The sequence below is a fragment of the Tachyglossus aculeatus genome, chromosome 1 (genome assembly GCF_015852505.1).
Source record: "Tachyglossus aculeatus isolate mTacAcu1 chromosome 1, mTacAcu1.pri, whole genome shotgun sequence".
NCBI classification, from domain to species: Eukaryota; Metazoa; Chordata; class Mammalia; order Monotremata; family Tachyglossidae; genus Tachyglossus; species Tachyglossus aculeatus.
The window spans coordinates 9,364,192-9,370,191 of record NC_052066.1 but is presented as its reverse complement, the minus strand read 5'-3'; the positions used below and the strand labels follow the sequence as shown (position 1 = coordinate 9,370,191).

The 6,000-nt window shown below is 42.6% G+C and overlaps 1 protein-coding gene across 1 annotated transcript in view; it reads left to right on the top strand.

The window, feature by feature from the left end:
• LOC119926482 (mitochondrial chaperone BCS1) overlaps nucleotides 1-6,000 on the top strand; it is a 47,790-nt gene that overhangs the window by 27,510 nt on the left and 14,280 nt on the right. The gene's annotated exons all lie outside the window — the stretch shown is intronic.

Below are 6,000 nucleotides of genomic sequence, written 5' to 3'. Positions count from 1 at the left end.
CTTAGAACAGTGCTCTGCACATAGTAAGCGCTTAATAAGTGCCATTATTATTATCATTGTTGTAAGCTCCTCAGCCCTTAGAACAGTGCTCTGCACATAGTAAGCGCTTAATAACTGCCATTATTATTATCATTGTTGTAACCTCCCCAGCTCTTAGAACAGTGCTCTGCACATAGTAAGCGCTTAATAAATGCCATTATTATTATTATTATTGTAACCTCCCCAGCGCTTAGAACAGTGCTCTGCACATAGTAAGCGCTTAATAAATGCCATTCTTCTTCTTCTTATTGTAACCTCCCCAGTGCTTAGAACAGTGCTCTGCACATAGTAAGTGCTTAATAAGTGCCATTATTATTATCATTGTTGTAAGCTCCCCAGCTCTTAGAACAGTGCTCTGCACATAGTAAGCGCTTAATAAGTGCCATTGTTATTATTATTATTGTACCCTCCCCAGCGCTTAGAACAGTGCTCTGCACATAGTAAGTGCTTAATAAATGCCATTATTATTATTATTATTATTATTGTAACCTCCCCAGCGCTTAGAACAGTGCTCTGCACATAGTAAGCGCTTAATAAGTGCCATTGTTATTATTATTATTGTAACCTCCCCAGCCCTTAGAACAGTGCTCTGCACATAGTAAGCACTTAATAAGTGCCATTATTATTATCATTGTTGTAACCTCCCCAGCGCTTAGAACAGTGCTCTGCACATAGTAAGCGCTTAATAAGTGCCATTATTATTATCATTGTTGTAACCTCCCCAGCGCTTAGAACAGTGCTCTGCACATAGTAAGCGCTTAATAAGTGCCATTATTATTATCATTGTTGTAACCTCCCCAGCGCTTAGAACAGTGCTCTGCACATAGTAAGCGCTTAATAAGTGCCATTATTATTATCATTGTTGTAACCTCCCCAGCGCTTAGAACAGTGCTCTGCACATAGTAAGCTCTTAATAAATGCCATTATTATTATCATTATTGTACCCTCCCCAGCGCTTAGAACAGTGCTCTGCACATAGGAAGCGCTTAATAAATGCCATTATTATTATTATTATAACGTCCCCAGTGCTTAGAACAGTGCTTTGCACATAGTAAGCGCTTAATAAATGCCATTATTATTATCATTGTTGTTGTAACCTCCCCAGCGCTTAGAACAGTGCTCTGCACATAGTGAGCGCTTAACAAATGCCGTTATTATTATTATTATTCTCTGGGCCTCAGTTCCCTCACCTGTAAAATGGGGCTGAAGCCTGTGAGCCCACAGAGGGACAACCTGATCACCTTGTAACCTCCCCAGCGCTTAGAACGGTGCTTGGCACAGAGTAAGCGCTTAACAAATGCCATTATTATTATTTTTCTCTGGGCCTCAGTTCCCTCATCTGTAAAATTGGGATTCATTCATTCATTCATTCATTCAATCATATTTATTGAGCACTTACTGTGTGCAGAGCACTGGACTAAGCGCTTGGGAAGTCCAAGTTGGCTACTCTAGAGACGGTCCCTTCCCAACAGCGGGCTCACGGTCTAGAAGATGAAGACTGTGAGCCCCCCGAGGGACAACCTGATCACCTTGTAACCTTCCCAGCGCTTAGAACGGTGCTTGGCACATAATAAGCGCTTAACAAATGCCATTATTATTATTATTATCATTATTATTATTATTATTCTCTGGGCCTCAGTTCCCTCACCTGTAAAATTGGGATGAAGACTGTGAGCCCCCAGAGGGACAACCTGATCACCTTGTAACCTCCCCAGTGCTTAGAATGGTGCTTGGCACGTAGTAAGCGCTTAATAAATGCCATCATTATTATTCTTATTCTTATTCTCTGGGCCTCAGTTCCCTCACCTGTAAAATTGGGATGAAGACTGTGAGCCCACAGAGGGACAACCTGATCACCTTGTAACCTCCCCAGCGCTTAGAACGGTGCTTGGCACATAGTAAGCGCTTAAGAAATGCCATCATTATTATTATTATTATTATTGTTATTCTCTGGGCCTCAGTTCCCTCACCTGTAAAATTGAGATGAAGACTGTGAGCCCGCAGAGGGACAACCTGATCACCTTGTAACCTCCCCAGCGCTTTGGCACGTAGCGCTTAGTACAGTGCTCTGCACACAGTAAGCGCTCAATAAATACGATTGATTGATAATAAGTGCTTATTAAACGCCATCATTATTATTAATATTATTATTACTAGTACACACTACAATGAATTTAGAATGAATAAATTCACGCTTCCCCTTCTCTTCCCCACAGCGCCTGTATATATGTTCGTACATATTTATTACTCTATTTATTTATTTATTTATTTTACTTGTACATATCTATTCTATTTTATTTTGTTAGTATGTTTGGTTTTGTTCTCCGTCTCCCCCTTCTAGACTGTGAGCCCACTGTTGGGTCGGGACCGTCTCTAGATGTTGCCAACGGGGACTTCCCAAGCGCTTAGTCCAGTGCTCTGCACACAGTAAGCGCTCAATAAATACGACTGATTGATTGATTGATTATTCTCTGGGCCTCAGTTCCCTCTCCTGTAAAATGGGGATGAAGACTGTGAGCCCGCAGCGGGACAATCTGATCACCTTGGAACCTCCCCAGCGCTTTGGCACATAGCGCTTAGTCCAGTGCTCTGCACACAGTAAGCGCTCAATAAATGCAATTGATTGATAGTAAGCGCTTAATAAACGCCATCATCATTATTATTAGAGAAGCAGCGTGGCTCAGTGGAAAGAGCCCGGGCTTTGGAGTCAGAGGTCATGGGTTCAAATCCCGGCTCCGCCACTTGTCAGCTGGGTGACTTTGGGCAAGTCACTTCACTTCTCTGGGCCTCAGTTCCCTCATCTGGAAAATGGGGACTAAGCTGTGAGCCCCACATGGGACAACCTGATCACCCTGTAAACTCCCCAGCGCTTAGGACAGTGCTTTGCACATAGTAAGCGCTTAATAAATGCCATCATTATTATTATTATTATTGTTATTATTATTATTATTATTACTAATAAATTCACCCTAGAATGAATGCTCCCCACAGCACCTGTATATATATTTGTACCTATTTATTACTCTATTTATTTTACTTGTACCTATTCTATTTATTTTATTTTGTTAGTATGTTCGGTTTTGTTCTCCGTCTCCCCCTTCTAGACTGCGAGCCCACTGTTGGGTAGGGACTGTCTCTAGATGTTGCCAACTTGGACTTCCCAAGCGCTTAGTCCAGTGCTGTGCACACAGGAAGCGCTCAATAAATACGATTGATTGATTGATTGATTATTCTCTGGGCCTCAGTTCCCTCACCTGTAAAATTGGGATGAAGACTGTGAGCCCGCAGAGGGACAACCCGATCACCTTGTAACCTCCCCAGCGCTTTGGCACGTAGCGCCTTAGTCCAGTGCTCTGCACACGGTAAGCGCTCAATAAATACGATTGATAGTAAGTGCTTAATAAATGCCATCATCATTATTATTAGAGAAGCAGCGTGGCTCAGTGGAAAGAGCCCGGGCTTTGGAGTCACAGGTCATGGGTTCAAATCCCGGCTCCGCCACTTGTCAGCTGGGTGACTTTGGGCAAGTCACTTCACTTCTCTGGGCCTCGGTGACCTCATCTGGAAAATGGGGACTAAGCTGTGAGCCCCACATGGGACAACCTGATCACCCTGTAAACTCCCCAGCGCTTAGAACAGTGCTTTGCACATAGTAAGCGCTTAATAAATGCCATCATTATTATTATTATTATTATTACTAATAAATTCACCCTAGAATGAATGCTTCCCCTTCTCTTCCCCACAGCACCTGTAGATATGTTTGTACATATTACTCTATTACTCTATTTTATTTTATTACTTATTATTTATTTTATTACTCTATTTTACTTGTCCATATCTATTCTATTTATTTTATTTTGTTAGAATCTTTGGTTTTGTTCTCCGTCTCCCCCTTCTAGACTGCGAGCCCGCTGTTGGGTAGGGACCGTCTCTAGATGTTGCCAACTGGGACTTCCCAAGCGCTCAGTACAGTGCTCTGCACACAGTAAGCGCTCAATAAATACGATTGATTGACTGATTATTCTCTGGGCCTCAGTTCCCTCACCTGTAAAATTGGGATTAAGACTGTGAGCCCGCAGAGGGACAACCCGATCACCTTGTAACCTCCCCAGCGCTTTGGCACGTAGCGCTTAGTCCAGTGCTCTGCACACGGTAAGCGCTCAATAAATACGATTGATTGATAGTAAGTGCTTAATCAACGCCATCATCATTATTATTAGAGAAGCAGCGTGGCTCAGTGGAAAGAGCCCAGGCTTTGGAGTCAGAGGTCATGGGTTCAAATCCCGGCTCCGCCACTTGTCAGCTGGGTGACTTTGGGCAAGTCACTTCACTTCTCTGGGCCTCAGTTCCCTCATCTGGAAAATGGGGACTAAGCTGTGAGCCCCACATGGGACAACCTGATCACCCTGTAAACTCCCCAGCGCTTAGAACAGTGCTTTGCACATAGTAAGCGCTTAATAAATGCCATCATTATTATTGTTATTATTATTATTACTAATAAATTCACCCTAGAATGAATGCTTCCCCTTCTCTTCCCCACAGCACCTGTAGATATGTTTGTACATATTACTCTATTACTCTATTTTATTTTGTTACTTATTATTTATTTTATTACTCTATTTTACTTGTCCATATCTATTCTATTTATTTTATTTTGTTAGAATCTTTGGTTTTGTTCTCCGTCTCCCCCTTCTACACTGCGAGCCCACTGTTGGGTAGGGACCGTCTCTATATGTTGCCAACTTGGACTTCCCAAGCGCTCAGTACAGTGCTCTGCACACAGTAAGCGCTCAATAAATACGATTGATTGACTGATTATTCTCTGGGCCTCAGTTCCCTCACCTGTAAAATTGGGATGAAGACTGTGAGCCGCAGCGGGACAACCCGATCACCTTGTAACCTCCCCAGTGCTTTGGCACGTAGCGCTTAGTCCGGTGCTCTGCACACAGTAAGCGCTCAATAAATGCGATTGATTGATAGTAAGCGCTTAATCAACGCCATCATCATTATTATTAGAGAAGCGGCGTGGCTCAGTGGAAAGAGCCCGGGCTCTGGAGTCAGAGGTCATGGGTTCAAATCCCGGCTCCGCAATTGTCAGCTGTGTGACTTTGGGCAAGTCACTTCACTTCTCTGGGCCTCAGTTCCCTCATCTGGAAAATGGGGACTAAGCTGTGAGCCCCACATGGGACAACCTGATCACCCTGTAAACTCCCCAGCGCTTAGAACAGTGCTTTGCACATAGTAAGCGCTTAATAAATGCCATCATTATTATTGTTATTATTATTATTACTAATAAATTCACCCTAGAATGAATGCTTCCCCTTCTCTTCCCCACAGCACCTGTATATATGTTTGTACATATTTATTACTCTATTTATTTATTTTACTTGTACCTATCTATTTTATTTATTTTATTTTGTTAGTATGTTTGGTTTTGTTCTCCGTCTCCCCCTTTTAGACTGCGAGCCCGCTGTTGGGTAGGGACCGTCTCTAGGTGTTGCCAACTTGGACTTCCCAAGCGCTTAGTCCAGTGCTCCGCACACAGGAAGCGCTCAATAAATACGATTGATTGACTGATTATTCTCTGGGCCTCAGTTCCCTCACCTGTAAAATGGGGATGAAGACTGTGAGCCCGCAGCGGGACAACCCGATCACCTTGTAACCTCCCCAGCGCTTTGGCACGTAGCGCTTAGTCCAGTGCTCTGCACACAGTAAGCTCTCAATAAATGCGATTGATTGATAGTGCTTAATCAACGCCATCATTATTATTATTATTATTATTATTATTGCTAATAAATTCACACTAGAATGAATGCTTCCCCTTCTCTTCCCCACAGCACCTGTAGATATGTTTGTACCTATTTATTACTCTTGATAAGTGATTGATTGATAAGTGCTTAATCAACGCCATCATTATTATCATTATTATTATTATTGCTAATAAATTCACACTAGAATGAA